Source organism: Sabethes cyaneus, chromosome 2, assembly GCF_943734655.1.
Source record: "Sabethes cyaneus chromosome 2, idSabCyanKW18_F2, whole genome shotgun sequence".
In the NCBI taxonomy this organism is placed as follows: Eukaryota; Metazoa; Arthropoda; class Insecta; order Diptera; family Culicidae; genus Sabethes; species Sabethes cyaneus.
In genome coordinates this window covers 102,473,009-102,496,079 of record NC_071354.1, presented here as the reverse complement: position 1 = coordinate 102,496,079, position 23,071 = coordinate 102,473,009, and positions in this window count along the sequence as shown.

Below are 23,071 nucleotides of genomic sequence, written 5' to 3'. Positions count from 1 at the left end.
AATCATCGCGTTAAGTAAAAAGTGGCACTGACGAGTAAATAAAAGATAAAGTCACATTGTGAAGGATGCTATCTAAAACAACAAGGAGGATAATTTTAAAAATACTTTATAAAGAACGCTTCTCAATTACAGACGAAATAATTAGTATGACAAATTGACAATTTACTAGCAAAAAAGCTAAACATAAAAAGAGGTAGACCGGTTTGGCATTCATTAAAAATTTCGGATGCCAAAGTACTGCTGAACAGTTAATTACTTGTAATTGGAAACTTTATTTGCTTTTTTGCCATTTTATTGTCACCGTTAGTTTCGTTCGAATCCATGATTCACTCCGAAATCATGGTACGCATAACTGAATTTTATTAGGAAACATCGGTGCTCTCTGCCAGATTGTTGACCTAAATTTCGGGCGTGCGATAAAAACGTTAAGTTTTATGGCACAATATTTTTGCCATTGTTTTCGTCATTATTCTTATCAAATTACAAATAGCACCCAGCTCATCACTACCGGCCACGGGATCATTTTTTAGAAGTTATAGGAGTGTTAACCTCTTGCCACCAGCCCGGAAAGCAACTGGCTTGGCGTCGCTTTTTATATTGTTATTAGGAAGAAGGAAGCAGTTGTTTTTGGATGCATCCCAAGTAGGAAGTTAAACCGAAGATGGTGACTGTTTGAAGGTTGTCATCTATTTCAACTAAAAAGCCACTAAACATAAAGTACCGGGGAGACAGAGCTCTTTTTATTACTATGCTTTGAATAATCAGTGTGAAAAGAGTTACGAATGAAAAAATTCGACAGATCAAACAAAAAGTAACCAACTTTCAGATCGATTGCTTTTCAATTTGTTCTTGCCTCTAGGATATCATCACTGTAAACGAGAGAACTGCAATGAACAAATGTGGCGATTATGCTGGTGTACAGATCATATTTTCTCGATACGTATTCATTAGAGCAAGGTGGTATACATTTAGACCCACTAAAAGTTATCTCCTTCCATTTGAAGAACATTGGTTGTTCCGTAACAATTCATAATCACGCAAAGCATAGTGGATCTATAAAAACAGAAAATATTTTTGCATGCAGAATAAATGCAAATGGGTTGCAACATTGCGCCTTCCACTAGTCAATGTGCTAGTTCAATACTTTAAAATGTACTTTCAAACTATTAAATTAAATTGCAGTGCAGTTTAGACTGTCGAGTCCAATAAAAACTTACCTTTGCTCATTGAAAAATGATTATGTTAGTGGAATTGCTTTCATCGGTTTTCTCAATGCGATGTAAAAGATCAGTAAAATTAATTGTATATAGTTTATTTTTAGCTGAAACTTCCCAACCTTTTGATAAAGTAGCATTTCCGACAAGGATATTGAGTAAACTCTAACAACCGTCTGCTGGCCAAAGGCATGCAGACTTTTTTCAATAAAACTGTGAATAATAGAGAAACGCGAAAAAGTGCGGATAAGTACAAAAAAGTTTTGAGAGCTGTTTTCAAGACGCCGTCGCTGTGAATCATGGAACCGCACAAGAAAAAAGGAAAAGTTTGTGGAAAAGATATTCTTTCTGCCTGGTGTTTTTTTTTATAAACAGATGAAAGCTTAAAGTACACTTTATCGATCGAATTTCAAGTTGTTTACGACCTTGCTATTACTTCTCAGCATAAGATGAACGCAAGCAAATCAAGTACAGATTTTATGAAATTGAAACTCATTTTTTAACATTGCACTATACAGTTGCAAGGTAATAATATGAGTGGTTGGTATCAAAAATGAAGAGAAAGTTGATTTAAATTGATTCACAGTATATCGTAGTACTAATACCCATATTAAAACTGTACACATAAGCAATTAATGGCTGATTTCGCAATTTACGTTAAATTTACCGACCGAAACTTCACTTCCGCTTTGCCTAACGTGTCGATGGAAGGCATGGCCGGAATATGGCTGCAAACGAACAGGAAAACATGTCTGGCGCTGGCTGTTAAGAAGTTGCTCTAAATGTGGCCGGCCCGATCCGCGCTGTGGGCTGTTCTGTGAGATATGTTTTCACGCCGTGCGAAAACTTTTCGTGTCGCAGCAACAACAACAGGACGTAATAACACGAGCAAAACCGGCCTTCGTGTGCGCATCAAGGTAGATTGTGCTGAGCTTGCCCCATTCCAACTTCGAGGACAAATCTGCCGTCTGCGATCAATTATATCGTCAGCAGTAAAACTTTCAGGGACAGGTAGGAAAAGTTACTGATGCTGTTGCTTCGCTGAATGGAAAAGTTGGCAGCTAAATGGCGATTCTGCAGCATTCGGTTCCCTTCCGATTGCCACCGAGTTTTCGTGATGGCCTGAGTTTAGCAGCCTTTCGATTCCGACGAATTTTGGGAAAGCTGTCGATCATCTTCACATTTAGTCTGGACACATTACAGTTTTGGACGGACATGGATATAATTTCAAATACAGTCGAATTTACTACCAAAATATAAGTTGAGTTAGCATAAAGTTTGACGTGGTTTGTGACTACATTTACGAATGTTTTACACTGCCAAGCTAAAATGAAGAAACAATATGAAATTTTCCAGTGGATATGTAAAGCACTCGTATATCCTAGTGTGACTTTGATTAAAAATACTGGATTAGCTCCGGTTTTTTCCATGTCAAGCAAACCGAATCGGTAACGTATTTTAGTATTTGTAATTTATTCTGATTCAAGATGTTGACAACCGGTTGATATCTTAAAACTTATTCAATACAGGTGGAAATCAGAGAGGTCACTTCCGCGGGACTAGGTGAAAAGCCCCGGAGTATACGAAATGATTGAATTGATGGAGAATGCCAACAAGCGGTAGTTGAGGGAAACTTGGAAAAATTAGCTGAGCATTGCCAGTAGGAGAACTTGTTGAGATATCGACGAGCAAGCAACCAGCTAACCGCGATTCCGGGGAGGAAAAGGCGCCAGTAGGAGAACAGAGGACAGAAGTGGTCGACATGTGGAAGCAGCTCTCAGAAGAGCACCTCAATGGCAAAGTTGTAGAAGGAGGCGAAACGGAAGTTAACCAAGGTGTGCCATGGAAGATAGTGATGTCCCAGCATCTGATCTCCACGAAGCCAAACGAGAAATCGTGTTGCTGAAGACCAACAAAGCCGCTGATAAGAACCACCAGAGCTTCATAAATATGGCCGAAAAATGATGGCAACGGCTCTGAACTGGGTTATTTCCAAGATTTGGGAGTAGGTGAAGCTTTTGGAGAAATAAGTGATCGGTTGGACTGCTGCTACTGTCCCGGCATAACGCTAGTGAACGCCGCCTAAACGGTATTCTCCCAGATTCTGTTACTCTGACTGTCACCGATAGCACAAGGTTTCGTAAGGAATAATCAGGCGGGATTCATGGGGGTTTGCGTTACTATGGACCAAATTTTTACTACGCGGCAAACCTTGCAGAAATGTCGGTAGTATAACGTTCCCACGTATCGTATCTCCATTGACATCAAACAGTAGCATACGATACAGTCAATTGAGACTAGTTATGGGAGATAATAGACGGACACGGGTTTCCGGACAAACTGACGCAACTGATTAAAACTACGGTGGATCGAGCGATGTGTTTCGTGTGCATCTCTGGGACACTTCCGAGGCTCTTGGAGACTTGGCGAGGGTTGTATACGAAAAGGCTCAAAGGTGATAAACGCGCTCCTCCTTCAGATAGTTGTCGGCGACGAACTAGAGGTGGTAGATGAGTTCATGTATTTGGGCTCACTAGCGACCACGGACAACAACAGTAGTAAGGAGATTCAGCGGCATATTCGAGTGGATAATCGGGCGACTATGGTCTTCGCAAAACGCTGTTATTAAGATATATACGCCGCCGTACGAAGCTAACAGTGTACAAAAACCTTATTAGACCGTTAGAACTTCTAATTGTTTGAAGCTAGGACGCTGCTCACGGAAGTCATACGCTCCCTTGTCGTATTTGAGCGCGGGGTACTACGGACGATAATTGGCAGAGTACGAATTGAAAGCGGAGAGTGGCGGAGGCATATGAATCACATGCTACAGGCAATACTTGGAGAGGTTCCCATCGTACACCCGGCGAAAGTCGGTAGGCTACGGTCGACCGGGCTCATCGTAGAGATGTAACGAAAACACTTCTCTTCAACAATACCATCAGGTCGAAAGTGATTTGAAACTTCTGAGACACCCGGGAATCGGCGACGACGATCTTGATCTACGATCGTGTTGACTGGAGATAACTACTTGCAATAGCATGAGCCACCCCGGTTTTATACTTCTGACGACGACAAGAAGCAAACAATGGATGTAACCAAGAACTTTGCGACGACAGAGACCAGAAATAAGAGGGCGGAGGCAAAAATAAACGTGTCGAAGACTAGAGACATGGAAGGAATAAGCTTGGTTTTAATTCAAAATGCATTATTGAACCTAGAAAGCTAATCTCAAATCAGATTTCGGAATCTAATTAGACTATTCGTTTCATTTCCACAATTGCTATAATCAGATTTCATTCCTTTTTTGCTAGTGTGTCACTTTTCCGGACAATCATAGGATTTGGCATGTGCTATGTGACGAGCAAAATGTTGGTTATTCATTTGGCCACTACTGCATGGATTCCTAAGGGACAATAAACTTCCGAGTCCAACCAGGCCCTCGTTGTGAACCAAAATGGCTTGAGTAATCCATTTTCAGCAATGGAAATTACCGTTTTGGGCTAGTTTTCTACGCCAAGCGTGAGAGCCTTACCGTCTTTTGTTTCTGTATGGATTCCTAACTCTGGTCCCACCTCGTTCGCGGGACGAGAAGGGAAGATCATCATTCATTCTGCCGCTTACTCTCCTCCATGGAAGTCTTGTGCTTTTACGCTCCATATCCTATGTCACGTTCCAGCATGTTTTGCTGTTGCTTCAATGAATGCAAGTGGAAATGAAAGCATTTTTTCATGGTATTTTCACAAGATTAGCAGCAACGCAGATAAGTCCACCAGACCAACCAGACTTGTTTTTGCACTCACTTTTTTATTTTATTGTATGAATTCCAACACCTGCGACCTTTCTGATGAGGAAAAAAACTCTCGCATGAACTTTATTAAATTGTATTACTTTTTGGGCGTCCAGCCCATAAATCAGACGGAACATTTTCGAACGCCGTCCCAAGTGTAAGAACATTGCATCCAACTGACTAGCGTTTCGAACGTTCAATCCGGTACCGTAAATCAACGAGCCCAACAAGAATATGCCTTCAATACACCAGAATTGAGATAAATTTGAGTCCTAGCATATGAGCTTATCACGAGAAAATTGATTAAAATACACCGTAAAAAAGTCGTGCACATTGTTTTATTCTGTGAATAGTACAAAGCACAATTTTTATGGTCAAGTGAATTTAATACTGTTGTTCTAAATCGTCAAACGATTAAATTCACGCTGAATAATTCTATTTAAATATTTGAATCTTACATGGTCGGCGTTCAACCAGTCATTTTTCTAAATTTTCAAACAGTTCATCCAATTGCACACACATATTTTTGTTTCCCATGTCAGTCTGCCAGCACGGAATTGGTTAGCGTTTCGGACTGCGAAACAACAATATAAATATTTTTCGTGCAACTCGGATGCACACTCGAAATAGTACAAATATTTCATCACAATCTATCTATACTCCAAAGATGAATTGTGCCATAAATAAAAAAATGCGTGGATGCTCGAACTAACTCCCGCCGGACAATTTCTATTAAAAACAATAACTGCCCATCGGTTGATCGAAACCTAATTGGATAAACAAAAAATTTACATTTTACGCACATATCAGTGCATCGACGCCTGGTCTTCGTGCCTGTACGAGTGGTCACCAATCAACAGTCACCCATAACCTACGAGTGAGCGGCTCCGTCACCGGCGGACCAGGACTAACGAACAAATCACATAATCCTCTTCCATGCACTCACTGATTACCTCCGCCATTTTCCATCATCGGTGTCCTTTCAGCGACGAATCATAACCATTGCAATCGATTTGCGGGATGACGGCCGTCAGCTGCAGTGCACAACCAAGAACCTCGCTCGTCGATCCGTCGTCCTTAGAACGTCATTGAAGAGGGTTCCTTAATTTTGAACCGTTTTTAAACGTAGACTAGACTAGACTAGACTATAAACTATAAACTGTAAACTATAAACTATAAACTATAAACTATAAACTATAAACTATAAACTATAAACTATAAACTATAAACTATAAACTATAAACTATAAACTATAAACTATAAACTATAAACTATAAACTATAAACTATAAACTATAAACTATAAACTATAAACTATAAACTATAAACTATAAACTATAAACTATAAACTATAAACTATAAACTATAAACTATAAACTATAAACTATAAACTATAAACTATAAACTATAAACTATAAACTATAAACTATAAACTATAAACTATAAACTATAAACTATAAACTATAAACTATAAACTATAAACTATAAACTATAAACTATAAACTATAAACTATAAACTATAAACTATAAACTATAAACTATAAACTATAAACTATAAACTATAAACTATAAACTATAAACTATAAACTATAAACTATAAACTATAAACTATAAACTATAAACTATAAACTATAAACTATAAACTATAAACTATAAACTATAAACTATAAACTATAAACTATAAACTATAAACTATAAACTATAAACTATAAACTATAAACTATAAACTATAAACTATAAACTATAAACTATAAACTATAAACTATAAACTATAAACTATAAACTATAAACTATAAACTATAAACTATAAACTATAAACTATAAACTATAAACTATAAACTATAAACTATAAACTATAAACTATAAACTATAAACTATAAACTATAAACTATAAACTATAAACTATAAACTATAAACTATAAACTATAAACTATAAACTATAAACTATAAACTATAAACTATAAACTATAAACTATAAACTATAAACTATAAACTATAAACTATAAACTATAAACTATAAACTATAAACTATAAACTATAAACTATAAACTATAAACTATAAACTATAAACTATAAACTATAAACTATAAACTATAAACTATAAACTATAAACTATAAACTATAAACTATAAACTATAAACTATAAACTATAAACTATAAACTATAAACTATAAACTATAAACTATAAACTATAAACTATAAACTATAAACTATAAACTATAAACTATAAACTATAAACTATAAACTATAAACTATAAACTATAAACTATAAACTATAAACTATAAACTATAAACTATAAACTATAAACTATAAACTATAAACTATAAACTATAAACTATAAACTATAAACTATAAACTATAAACTATAAACTATAAACTATAAACTATAAACTATAAACTATAAACTATAAACTATAAACTATAAACTATAAACTATAAACTATAAACTATAAACTATAAACTATAAACTATAAACTATAAACTATAAACTATAAACTATAAACTATAAACTATAAACTATAAACTATAAACTATAAACTATAAACTATAAACTATAAACTATAAACTATAAACTATAAACTATAAACTATAAACTATAAACTATAAACTATAAACTATAAACTATAAACTATAAACTATAAACTATAAACTATAAACTATAAACTATAAACTATAAACTATAAACTATAAACTATAAACTATAAACTATAAACTATAAACTATAAACTATAAACTATAAACTATAAACTATAAACTATAAACTATAAACTATAAACTATAAACTATAAACTATAAACTATAAACTATAAACTATAAACTATAAACTATAAACTATAAACTATAAACTATAAACTATAAACTATAAACTATAAACTATAAACTATAAACTATAAACTATAAACTATAAACTATAAACTATAAACTATAAACTATAAACTATAAACTATAAACTATAAACTATAAACTATAAACTATAAACTATAAACTATAAACTATAAACTATAAACTATAAACTATAAACTATAAACTATAAACTATAAACTATAAACTATAAACTATAAACTATAAACTATAAACTATAAACTATAAACTATAAACTATAAACTATAAACTATAAACTATAAACTATAAACTATAAACTATAAACTATAAACTATAAACTATAAACTATAAACTATAAACTATAAACTATAAACTATAAACTATAAACTATAAACTATAAACTATAAACTATAAACTATAAACTATAAACTATAAACTATAAACTATAAACTATAAACTATAAACTATAAACTATAAACTATAAACTATAAACTATAAACTATAAACTATAAACTATAAACTATAAACTATAAACTATAAACTATAAACTATAAACTATAAACTAGTAGACACCCTCACGCGCCCTGTCAATCGGGTTCAATGTTTGGTGAATCGATTATTCAATTATTCATACCCCGAATTGATCCGGTAGCTTGGCATCTAATGCTTAGCTCTCCTCAATCTATTTGAAGGCCGCAAGTCTCCCTCGGCAGGCTGTTATCACGGTCTGCCACCAAAACAAACCAAAGGCTGAAACCAAATCGGCAGCTGGTGTCATCCGCTACCGTTAACCAATCAGAAGGTGCGCACATTTCGGCGAAATATGTCGTCGATGACAAAATGAAATAATCAAATCATTTCTATTAACAATTTCTGTCTTGTACCATGACAGAGAGGCCTAATTTCCTTTCGTGTCACTGACATCAACGTCGCTGTTTTTCGTATGCCAGCAGCGAGCTCCGGCCGTAGTGTCATCTAGATCCTGAAAAAGCTAATTGAAAAGACATCTCTATTGCTAATATCCTCCAAAATCAGTTGGTAGTCATCGTCGTGTTCATCATAGACAATATTGTGCGTCGATCCGCAGCCGTGCCGTGAGCGGTGATGAAGATAAAGCAATAATTTATTCAGAAATTCAGTACGGTGTCTTGCTTTTTTTTTGTTTCTGTTGATTTTTTGGAGTATTACTGAGAACACGAAAATTTTACGATGGTTGTTTGTATGTCTTCTTAAGTAAATCTTGGAAATCTTTACATTTGAACAGAACGTATTGTACGGAAATTTGTTATTTATCCCATTATAGAAAAAAAACCAAACAGCCAAGCAGTGTGCCGATTCAGCCAGGGTGTATGTTTAAACGATCCGCCAAAATTTCGTTCAGATACACTCGGTTAATGCTAGTATTGCAACTAGATGTGACTAGTTTAAGCCTTCAACAGAAGCCACCAGACAAAAGACGATACGTGGTTCTAACCCCTTGAAAAAGATGTCAAATACATCGAAACGTCGGGCATAGAAAAAAGAAAGTGTCGTTTTGCTTTGCCAATTGACTGTCCAGCCGGAAAAAAACCAAATTCGTGAATCTTCAACAGTCGATAGCTCCAAGTTTACAAACGTCTAAGGTGCTCTATGATTATCGCATACCATACAGATACGTAGACTTTTAAATAACTTTCAAAGAAGTGTTATGGGCAATATTATACATAGAACCCCATAATATTGCGTAAAAAAGCTCCATGATTGCAACAAGTTTGACGATAGATGCAAGTTGACCACTTTTGAAAGAAATATTGCGATGGAATATTTGTTAAAACTTTTAGTCTCAAGAGAGAATTATTTATGATGGGAATTAAACTAAACTTTAATTTAAACTACTCTTCCTTTCTACACATTTGCACTACTTTCCATTCGTTACATAAGCACTTCCATCCCTTTTTAGGTTGATACAATTGGCCTATTTGCTGACAGGTCGATCCTGGTTGCTGGGATTGCAGGGCTGGTAAAAGATGAAAAGTGGTAAGATTTAAAATAAAATAACCGACAAAGAAATTCCTTACGTTTTGCGCAACACAAAATCAGTAAAATATACATGGATAAATAATGCAAAATGTTCATTGCTAGTTGTTTTATAATCAACTGTTGTTCTTCGAAATGTGCAAACAATTGTGATTAGAAGTCTGAGTGCCAATTATATAGAGTAATAATTTGATTGAAACACCAACCCGAAACTAATTACATCTGTAATGGTAAATTGAAATTTTGCACACATTTCTCAGCACACAGGTTGAAACAAATTATCTGGTTAAAAGAAGTAGAAGAATTGTTTAGTGCATGGATGGTGCTGATTGTTAATAGAAGGCGGGCAGGCCTAAAGTTTCATATGCGGTTTGTTTACGTTCAACTGTCATTCTGTTCGCGCGGCTTATTTTCCCTCGATAGAATCGAAGCGTTGCCACGACGAAGGGGTTTGTCTATATCCCCAAATCCGTGAAATTGCAGTTCTAACTGTCTGCACCACAGCGTACTTCGCGTACCCAATTTGTTCCGGATTTCTCTGCAGAATGCGATGACGTATGCGGCACCCATTTGTTCCGCACTCTTTGTGGAAATGGCAAAGCCATTTCCGATGCAGTATCAAGTACAATCGGCACCATTTCTCCTGCCGCATTACCTTGCAACGGGCTCCGAGGTCCAATGACTCGAAACTGAAGTAATTCGCGACCTTATGACTGTCCTTCTCGCAGTGAACAAGCTTCCGACGTCGATTTACCGGCTGCACTCTCTGTATTCGACCTGGTCAACGCCACAATGCTATAAGTGAACAGACCCTCTTTGTGTTGGCGCTATGTGTTTGACTGCTTGCTGTAATTTCGACCGAAATCTACTCTAATGCACAGATGCCAGATTCACTAGCTCCGACATGAAACTCCTCGTCAGAGTAACGCATACGAATCCTTGCTTGAAGGAAGCCCACTGTATCTTCAATGGCGTGGCTCTTATCGATCAACTCCTCGAACAACATTTGGTTACTCAAGTGCGCTTGCCAAGATTCGACAAGATTTTTATTCATTAGACCGTACGCTGTTCAAATTTTCCGATTTCGACGGCGGAGCGCTTCTCATCTTCGACTGCGACTTCGATTATCGAATTCTGTTCGTCTGAGCGTCTTTAGCGGGCCATTTCTTTATCCGATCGCGTTTATTATTCACGCTAACTCGGTTTTTCCCACTACGCGAATCCTTTTCGTCCTCTATCTGCACCATCAACTCATATCTTTGCTCAGTTACAGCTGCTCCTACTTTATCTTCTCCTTCTTTTTCAATTTTCGTTGCTACTCTAGAAGTTGCAGGCTGAACTGCAGATTCTGCCACACTCTGTTATTCTTGCTGACAGACGACTCGTTAAACGATACACCAGACTTTGATGAAACATTCTAATTTGCCATCACTGCAGTCACTGCATTTCCAGCTTTTATCTAGTTTAGCAATCGTTTCATTTACACCCTTACACACTTCACAACATAGAATACCTTCCTGCATATCGCTTCGATTGCATGTTTTACAACATTGCGCATTGTTCGCGGAGGTCGGATTATCATTCCCGTCGGACATTTCAGAAACCACCTAGCTTTCTAAACGGATGATTTATCATACCTACACTGAAACTATTTTTACAACTAACAGCGACTTGAACTATCGACCGTTGGCGGTGACAAAATAAAAAGAAAGTGATACCGATTTTCTTTGCTGCAGCTCAACTCGGGGTTGCACTCAACGCTGCAGTTGACACTTCTTGCTACGACAGTAACATATCAGATTCTCTACTTCCAGGCAGGTAAACTTCGAAGGCCGACGCATGATGCAACTCCAGATGAAATCTTTATAGAATGTGCTTTCGACTTGCCCGCTTTTGGATCGCGGCACATGGCGGGATGCGTTTTGTTTCTGGTACACTTTTGCGTCTGTTAACAACGATGCAGCTGCTCCAACTCCGCATAGTTACTTACCCCATCTTCTCCTAGAAGATGTGCGTTCGCTACACTTCTTCCTTTCATGTCTTTTCGCGGCCTGACGTGTCTTTGCCGCCCGCAAAACGTTCTTCTCATCTATCACCATCTTAAATTCATCGTCCTCAAGAAGGGAGCTTCGTGCAGCTTGTTCTGTTTCGGCAGCGCAGCTACAAGTAAACGCACACAGTTTGCGGCGACGACTGTCTGCTTCAGTCGCGCGAAATTTAACCGAGGTCTTTGTTCTCAACTAAGTGTTTTGGATGCATCTTAGCCATAAAACTAGGTAGTGGTTCGAGTCAATATTTGCGCTTCGATGGGATCTGACGGTAATGATGCCTGAGAAGTTCTAACAATAGATCAAAACATTGGTCGGTCTATCGATGGTCGGTCTATAATTCAGTCTGTTTTAGTTCCCTCCAGATGTACTTGTGCGGGAGTATATGTTGGACGAAGGTACTACGTTGGTCCATGTTCATGGAAGTGGTGAAGTCGATAAGTCTTAGGCCTATTGTGAACTTCTCTAATGAGGGCTAAGCACATTGATGATGCTTATGTCAAAGAACCGGTCCTTAGTTCGCAACCTGTACTTTCGAGGGTTGATTGGCCACCACTCAATAACCCGTTTCCGCATCTCACCCATCACTTTGAAAGCTACACCCAACTCTTGTAAGTCCGAAAGCAGACGAGTACTCTCTTGAAAGTTAAGAGATCGGCTGTTCCACGTCCCGAGTTTCCAATCTATAGTCCGTTTTCGTCGCATGAGTCTATTAGGATTGTTCCAGTCCGAATTTTTTTTTGTTCCTCATTCATTGCTTATGGCTTGCACAGCTTGGGGCACCAGCGCTCCGTCTCACCAGAGGATCAACGAAGCTCGATAGAGCGCTCCTTTCTTGTCAGCATACGACCTTGGTTACCACCGAAGTTGGTAAATCTGCTAGTATTCCGACTGGTAACACGAGGAGATAGGTATAGGAGATGCGAAATAAGAGACTATGAACTACTGTAGGGTATATTTTATGCCTACAGGTCCACAAGGCTAGGACAGTGCGCTTTATTAAGCTGTTTATCAGTCTATTCTGCAAGTTAGAGTTCTTTATTTCATGCAACTGGAAAAACAGATTTTCTTTAGTTTATCAGCTATTTTATTAGTTTTGTGATAAAAATGCGATGAAATAAAACTTGATTCGAATAACAAATATGGGGACTCATGGAATCTCTCAACGATTGGAATGCGTCTAATGATTATCTCTTTTAAATTTGGTTTACATTAGTGTTGTAGAAAAATGGTTTCAACAGATCAGCGCTGCGAAATAAAGTTCGACGGTGATATAAACTCACGAAATGGACCAACTCAACTGAACTGAACACTATCGCTCACGATAATCAGTGATGGATTCAAAGTGATAGAAAAAGAAAATGTTGTTTCCCATTAATATAATTGAACGTTTATTTTAATTACTACCTGTACATACATCCGGTTATTACTAAAGGGTCTACTAAAAAGTTTCTATTTAGCGTTTAAACGTCAGTCACTGTAAGGAATTACAGCATAATGGGTTATTACATTCACCTCCTTTGCTCCAATATCGTTTCAATAGTGAAATATGCTTTCCTGACAGAAAGCTACATTGACATGTGACATAATTTTATCTACTCTCTGGTTTCTACCTGAAATAGTTACAGTGTTGACCGGTGTGTGAAGATGAAAAATAGCTTTTCGTCAAATGTTACTTTGTTTATTAAACCACTAGATTACCAACCAAATGAGATTAGCTTTTCCACTTAAACCGGGCAAAAATAGTTTTCCATTTTACATTCTCATCTCGTTGAGTAGTACAATTTGCATGTACCTGGCTCGTTTTTCCTTTGACCCGTCCTGGTCGTCTCGGCTAGTTTTCCGTATGGCCATTCATCTCTCTTGCCAGCAGAGCTGCACAGTCAGCCGACGCCGTTGCCGTGCTGGCTATCTCTTAGAAAGGGATGATGAAAGCCACCTCTAAAGGGCGAACATATTTTTGAAGGCACTCCACCGCCGCAGCTCACTGAAAATGTCTAATTTATCGATGGACTATCATTCAGCACCGCGAAAGAACGCACACTTTAGCAATGTACGTATGTCGTAAATTTCCACACATCAAGGAAAGTCTTTATGCATTAATAACGTTCATTGACATATTGTTGTTTATTCGAAGTGGAGGTAGGCACGAAAATAAACTATGTCTCTCTCTGAATTTTACACTGAGTTGACAGGCAGCAGTCAACGATTGCAGAGTGGTCGAAATCTGAAAAGGACAGAAGTGAGTAGGTGTCAAACGCAGGCACGAACAGGAACGCGTACCTATTTAAACATACGGTGAAAGCGACGCGTTGGCCAGTGGTCACTCCGGGGCAGTCAAAGATTTGCTTTTATTTTTCACTATTCTGATGATGTGGTTTGGGTTGTGCCACCTACAGTGAACCCGCTGCTGGGAATACTATGCACCCAGCAATTAGAATGACAAATCCACACAGCAGTATGCATTATTTTTCAGAGTTAATGCTAGCTGGTTAGATTTTTTTTAGCGAAAAATCATACAATTTCACACGTCGATTTTTGTCATTTTCTCATATTTCCTTAGATGTCACCTTGCAACAGATTGACGGTTTCATTAACCTGAATCATCCCAATGATGCCATATGGCCATATGGCAAGCTCTGTACCATGATGCAATAGCATTTCAAAGTTGAAAATTTGCCTGATTTTGCGGGGTAATTCTGGGCTGATTCGGGTTAATTATCACTTGTAATCACTTGCATGATGACCGTCCGTCCACCGATTCGCTGGCAAATCTCGAGAAACTTTTCTAAAGGACCGAAGTAACGATGAAAGATTCTCTTCGGGTCTCTTCACTTTCGTTTATCACGGCGATGTAAAGGCACTTTAATACATCAGGTTTGCATGGATCGGTTGCTGGCGTCACATGCTAGCTACTCGTTAAGAAAACTTTGTTTAAAATTCTTTTATGTCACCGTAATAATCAGAAGAGATGGAACCAAAGAGAGTCTTTCAATGTTACTTAGGTCCTTTCGAAAAGTTTCACGAGAAATCATATTTTTCACGTCGGAGATATCCCAAATTTAAAAACGTTGGAAAAATTCTTACGGATGTTTATTTGTTCCTGGCTTTTTCGCTAATTTCATGCACGCTAATTTAACTCCGCCTGCAAATGACGGATCTCAATAGAAGAATGTTACTGAACCTGAAAATACTGTGAACGAGAGCAGAGGGTCCATCAAAGCCCCTGGAAAGGAAAATGGTTTTAACAGCTGTTATCCATGGCTAAATGTAAAAACGTGAATGGATAAAGCCCCAATTCAAGGTGTCCTGCGACCCGTGCCGAGGGATGAATGGTGTGGGAGGGTGGGTTCTATGAAAACTCAGCCGCAAATGGTGCCTGTGGAGTACCAGGGCGCCCCCACAGTAATCTACCCTTACCGCATCATGGGCGGACTTTTCTTTCCCCTCAACTCGTGGGACTTTATATGGATAAAAACATAATAAATTTAACTTCAGTGAGCGTGGACGGATTAGATAATTCGTTCGCGAGAGGCGGAATGCAGAGAACTCCGCCGATGGATACAAGTGGAAGCGCCAGCGTAAGCAGAAAAGGAAGCGGCATACCTGTAGCTCCAACTGCATCTACGCCGGACGTAGTGATGACCACCCTGTCGCTAATAAATGCAGCAAACCCGTTCGCGGGAGGAGGCATCCAGCGTTCTTCACCTAGGATGGAGAAGGATGCAACTAGAAGCGCTAGTGTGGGTGGCAAAGGCAGCGGTATGCTTACCACGCTGGAAACAGCGATGAACGGCCCAACACTAAGCAGGGCGATGGGAAAGAATAGGGACGCACTACTAAAGTGGTAGCAGCGTCACAGCAGCTCGATATAATAATCGAGTTGATGTCAGGTCACGGCGATTTCTTTAAGGACCTGAAGCAGAGCTTGCTCATATTTCGGAGAACATTGTGTGCAGCGACTAAAACGCACCATGACCTCGTGGCGCGTGCTGGAGAGGTGAAGAAGGGGACCGTGAAGGCGTCGAAGTCAGTACAGACGGATGTCTGCCCGTTGACAGGGTGTCGCAACGCGTCTGAGAAAACTACGGAGAGTGCTATCAACAGCGGTAAGGTGTTCGCCAAGCGTATGAGACAGTCCGTGGGAGATGGAACCCATAGTGGACCAAAACAACGCTTGATCGGTGAAAATCCTCAGGCGAGCGGGTTGGCGGAGCCAATCGATCAACCAGCGGGAAGCACCAAGACGGGTGGCCCGTAGATCGAAGTTAGGGTCAACAAGAAACTCAGGTCTGGTCTGAGAGGAGACAGAAGGGTAGACAGTGGCTATACTAACAGTAACCATCAGAAGACACCCCAACCACCCGTGGATGGAAAACATCATACTTCGATCCCGAAGAAGTGTTTGTGGAAGCGATCCGGAGAGAGTGCGGTGATCGCGGTATGCTCGATCCGAATGCTGATCATTTGGTTGAGGTACTGTCGCGAGCGTGTGACGCCACCATGCCTAGGAAAGGCCGACCTAGGTATGGGAGGTTACCAGCTTACTGGTGGACAGATGAAATTGCGGAACTCCGCGGAGCGTTCCTTCGTGCGAGGATAATTATGCAAAGAGCTCGTTCGGACGAAGGCAGGGCTGTATGTCGAGTAGCACTGGTTGCTGCACGCGCAGCGCTTAAGAGTGGGATAAAAACTAATAAACGAGCCTGATTTGAAAGGTTATGTGCTAGTGCCAATGCGAACCCGTGGGGTGATGGTTACAGGGTCGTAATGGCAAAGACCAAGGGCGTAAAGGGGCCCGCAGAACGATCACCAGAGATGCTGGAGCGAATCATCGAGGTCCTCTTTCCTCGCCACGAGCCAAGGCCCTGGCCTTGGGCCGCTGAATCGTCCCACGGCCGACGTTCCAGTATCTCAGACCATAGCGTAAGATGGTCGGCATCCATGCCGAACATCCAAAGTAACGTGGGCGCCGGCGGTTTAGAGGTCGGGGAGGAAGCGACGACTACGAACGAGGAACACATTGAGATCGCTAAATTCCTAAAGGTGAGCAAGGCACCAGGACTAGACGGAATCCCGAATTTTCCCATTAAAGCGGCTATTTTGGCGGCAAATAAGTTTTTATACTATTTCATTAGCTTTTGCCACGGTTTTTGGGAATAATAGGGCAAAATGGACATCTTATCAAGGTCCGCGCAAGATTCGCCTTCTGCGCTGCATCGCAAAGCGAAACTTTCAGCCGATGTCAACACGTTGCTGGCCTTCACCGGGTCAGCTGTCTTTGGTTCTCTGACGCTGTCTGACCGCCGGTGGGTCGTCTTCTTGAATGACTTCTCCACCTCTAGGGATACTGACCTTGCAAAGGTGAGAAAGGTATTGAGTTTGTTCGCAATTGCTCGTTAGGAGTTTTACGTTGTCGCATCATTGTTGGCTATTGCTGAGGAAGTGTACAAATCCACTAAAAATTCTTGGTTTCGCAGGCCATCTGTGGATGTGGCAAGATGAGCCAGCCGCTCATTGCGTCGGCTACCATTAACGGGAAAATCGCTGAAGCGTGCGATGAAATTACTTGTTCACCTTGTTCAACGTACATTTTTGCAAGCTGCGCCGTTAAGGCCGAGGTGCTGAACATCGTCGTCGGGTTATTCGTTTAAGCGGTTCGTGAGCCGTGTCGGATGCGTTCGCGTAATACAGTTTTGTCGTCGCGTTTCGCAACAACAAAGACATGCGGCGATACTTCCACGAACTGCTGAAGACTGAGTGCCTAAAGAAGGGAATAGACTTCCAGTTTATACAACCAAAAGCTCCGCACGGCGGCGAATTATGGGATGCGCTGCTAGAATTCTTCAAACATTATTTGGTTCACCTCATAGGTTCATCTCCGTATCAGTTTGATGGTCTTAGAACTATTGTCGCCCAGACTGACGGTTTTTTAAATTTCCGACCATTACCTTATATTTCCAACAACCCAGAAGATTCCACTTTTTTTCCTGTATGGACTCATCACTACGACCAGCGGCGTTGATCTATTGTGATATCGGCCGGGTGTTTGCTGTATAACATGCACTGCATTTTTTGCTATAACCTCTATTGAATGAACGATATGCTTATTAAATTTTATGCGTATTTGCGTGTAGTGGAGCTTACCCTTCCTTCAATGCTAGATCTACTTTACCCATCTTGCTCCTCAATGCAGTACTGTCTTCAATTACAGCCATCCTTGGCGAGGCTGACCAGTACATTTAACTATAAGAGTGACTTTTTTCACTGTCAAGAGTGCTTTTATGGGTGTTATGTAGAATTCAGCATAAAGGAGGTGTAATGAGAGGCCTGAGAATAAACCCATGCTAAAATCACTTGACATCGAATGTCCTGATCCTACTAAGATTCGAACCCACGACCACTCGCTTGTCAAAGCAGACTCGGTAACCTGCGGCTACGGATTATTTCCGTCTTCCTGAATAAATTAAATATTTATACTACAAATGTGGATGTGTACCTAAACCTAAATTCACCGAGGGGGAGTTCTTCGTCCGAATCAATTCAGGCATATGTACTTCAAACACCCAATTTGAATTTTGTTTTACAGTTTGCATGATATTTTTCAAAGCCCGAATCGCCCAAATTGGCTCGTAAACTATGCTATACATTTGAAACATTTATAATTTTAGTCATCCCGGATCAGCAAAAAACTTGGATTCTTCTTAATTTGAATATGAATTCTAGTAGGTACAATTGCTAAACATTCTTTTTATAAAATTTTAAAAACATTCTTTTTGCAACCAAGTTTATCCTTTATTAATTAAATAAGGTATCCGATCCGCTGCAGGTTTTTTCGTCTATTACGTTTACATCATTAATATGAATGCTATCGTAACCTGCAGAACGGAATCTTTGACCGGAAGCACACCCAAAACAAAATCAATCATCCTATTACATGACTTTCATTCGCTTTTTCAAGCGAAAAGCAAAATAACGAAAAAATCAATGTCGGTACGCATCAAAGGTTCGAAAATGCTGTCTAGTTAAAAATACATCAGAGAAAGAAACAGCAGAAAAAGCGATGTTGTCATTCGGTATCGCCGTTTACTCAGCGGCACGGGAAAATGAAACCTCTGACAATCCCCTGTCTGCAGGGATCGAAGTAGTTCGGCTGTGACGCGTTGCCTAGGAACCGATAAGTCCCAACGGTTTGCGGCGTTGTGATACACCCACATGTGCAGCCGGATACTCGGCATCCGTTGCGTTGCGGATAATAATTCAATGAAAGAGCGGTCAAATCGCTTCGGATACTCACGCCCGGTGCGGGAAACAAATCGCTCCCGAAAGTTAAATCCCCGCCGATACGCAGCCATAACAACAGATCATCAGTGTCGTCGTCGTTGTCGACGTCGTCAGCCATAGAACTGCCTGTTATGTCTAGTAGTCACGATCACGAATCAACATTAACAAAAAAGTATCGAAATACCGCCCGCTTCACATAAGCGATGGATGTCAAAACAACCATTTTTCCTTCACGGTCTGAGCTATTCTTGGACCAACCTCTGTCCTCCCTCCTCGCAGATTTCCCCACAACAGAGCGATGGTTAAGTAAAAATCTCAGTTTTATTTATCGCCGTCGGTCGCCGGCAGTATAAATAGTTTTGGCGCTCTATCCATACGGTTTGTAATCTGCATAGCATGAAGCAGGATTTGTGCGATTTCATGCAAAATTTTGTCGTGATTTACCTGTAGTATGCAGCAACTTTCGATGTACATACATGAATATTTCACGTCATTTTATGTCTAGCGGCTATGGTGACCCATTTTAGTGAGCGCATTAGATTACGGTGAATGTAAGCGTGCCAGTTTCTCTGTATTGGGTAAAGGGTAAAATAAACAAGCAACTATAATGAAAGCAAATTGTGCCCTGCTAACTACCAGCTAATAGGAAGTAAAACTAATATGGTTGAACAAGTTTTTTCGGTAATTATGCGAACATTTCGTCTGAAGAGCAGCTTGAAATCCATAGTGCAAGTTTTGAGTTGATCGTAGCTACGAATGTTTTATTTTTGGTTGAGTAAATTTTCCGCCAAATTTGCCCAATTACCTACCTACTGAAGCTTCTGATGTATTTTCTACCTCAGTTATTGAGCTTATGTTCCTAGTTGACGATGCCACAGCTGGTGTGGTCGAAACGAATTTTAGTATCATGTCAAACGTGGCCGAACGTGGCTTATATGATATTACTAAGCGTATGCGGAAGGCAAAACATTACGTGGCCTCTCACCCAGTGGTAATGAGAAGGGTACCGAGATTTTTTCAGGCCATATATTTTCTAAAGCAGCACTGCAGTGGCGTATATACGGGGTTGTTTCACAAAAAGCTAAGTGTTTGATCGTTGTAATCGATTACCCTTTCTGTAATTGATCAAGACTGCGATTAGGTTTTCGGCCAAGCAAGAACTGTTGTTTACGGGGAGGTTATCTCCGCCAGGATAAATATCACTGTTTTTCTTAGGTACCGTACGATGTATTGTAGTAGGGGAACTGGGGGGAAAATGAACACCCTTAGCAGTTTCGCCATTTGCTTCCCCAGGAACCAACCAAATGCTGAACGCACTACATGAATTGAAAGCTGGATTCATATTCCACGTAGCAAAATATGAAGATGTTTGAAAAAGGACGATTTGTCATGAAAAATTCCTTATTTTCGAAAGCGTCACATTCGAGCCTGATTTTTTTCGTGTGGGTAAAATGAACATGCAGTGAGGGCAAAATGAACATGTCATAGAAAACTAAAGTTAACATGCAGTTTGGATAAATTAAACATTGTTTTACCTTATCATTGTTCTACATAAGCTCTAGATATTCAACAAGGCTGGTGAAATTAAAATAGGACTCCACAAAGTTAACATAATGAATCTTCGCCACGTTCATACAATGCTAGACTTTCAACTCGCTTTATCGGTCATTTTCCGTCATTTTTCGAGAGACTCGATTATTTTTATTGATTGAATTGTAATTAGGTCCTGACTGCTGATAAATGGAAAATAAACACATTGTCAGGCGTCAGATTTCAACAAATATTTTTTACTTTTTCAATTTTTTTCACATTAGAAAGCTTATGATCACCACATATTGTCTCAAACAGCTTGAAATACTTCTAGGAGAAGATATCTATTGATCTGGAACAGATTTTAATCGGTTTACTGGCAATTTGGCTACCTGTTCATTTTACCCCCCCCCCCCCTGTTCATTTTACCCACAGTTCCCCTACAGACAACCTTGACATGATGGTGAATGACCCTTTGGGTTAACACCACTCAAAAACAACCTTGACATGAAACTTAACAAAAAGATTTGGCTCTTACATACATTAATAAAAAATAATGCGGAGAATAAGCTCATAAACCAAGGAAAGCATTATATAAAAGAGATAGATTTCGCTACAATTCTGATGTAAAATATGCCAAATGTGTAAACATAAAGCATTTATTGAATAAACTCTACCAATTAAAGTGAGATGGGTCTATAGCAGTTTTAGCAAGACAATTCGCCAAAAGTCGTAAACTAGACATATGCAGTAGTAACACCAGGTTTCAGGGTTAATCGAAGAAATTTCCAGCCTGAAGAAACCCTCTAGTTAGACGAGAATCGAGTTCGATGACACTACCATTGAAAGCCATACCGAGGTTTTTATCATTTAGACGACTATGAATGGACGTGTTTGCAAGGAAGAGTGTCTTTAGAAGAGAAAATTGCCAATCATTAAATCATACAAAGGTCCCGTGAAGTTCTTATGCTATTTTGGAGAAATGACGGATTTTATTACGGCCAAATTCTTAATGGAACAGGGTTGATGAATTTGAAAGCCGAGCTAGTGGAGAATCCTAACCCAGTTTACACTAAAGATTAACATATTCGACTGTTCGTCAGAACCACTCCTAGTATCGGTAGATATCCCTTCTTAATCATCTGAGTATAAGTTTTACGCTTGTTTGATAGCTAAACAGAATTATAGCGATAGCAGCGACAAACCAATGTTCAAATGAACAAATTTAAAACCAACTCAGGCTGAACCTCTATTTTCCATCCATCCATCCATCCATCCATCCATCCATCCATCCATCCATCCATCCATCCATCCATCCATCCATCCATCCATCCATCCATCCATCCATCCATCCATCCATCCATCCATCCATCCATCCATCCATCCATCCATCCATCCATCCATCCATCCATCCATCCATCCATCCATCCATCCATCCATCCATCCATCCATCCATCCATCCATCCATCCATCCATCCATCCATCCATCCATCCATCCATCCATCCATCCATCCATCCATCCATCCATCCATCCATCCATCCATCCATCCATCCATCCATCCATCCATCCATCCATCCATCCATCCATCCATCCATCCATCCATCCATCCATCCATCCATCCATCCATCCATCCATCCATCCATCCATCCATCCATCCATCCATCCATCCATCCATCCATCCATCCATCCATCCATCCATCCATCCATCCATCCATCCATCCATCCATCCATCCATCCATCCATCCATCCATCCATCCATCCATCCATCCATCCATCCATCCATCCATCCATCCATCCATCCATCCATCCATCCATCCATCCATCCATCCATCCATCCATCCATCCATCCATCCATCCATCCATCCATCCATCCATCCATCCATCCATCCATCCATCCATCCATCCATCCATCCATCCATCCATCCATCCATCCATCCATCCATCCATCCATCCATCCATCCATCCATCCATCCATCCATCCATCCATCCATCCATCCATCCATCCATCCATCCATCCATCCATCCATCCATCCATCCATCCATCCATCCATCCATCCATCCATCCATCCATCCATCCATCCATCCATCCATCCATCCATCCATCCATCCATCCATCCATCCATCCATCCATCCATCCATCCATCCATCCATCCATCCATCCATCCATCCATCCATCCATCCATCCATCCATCCATCCATCCATCCATCCATCCATCCATCCATCCATCCATCCATCCATCCATCCATCCATCCATCCATCCATCCATCCATCCATCCATCCATCCATCCATCCATCCATCCATCCATCCATCCATCCATCCATCCATCCATCCATCCATCCATCCATCCATCCATCCATCCATCC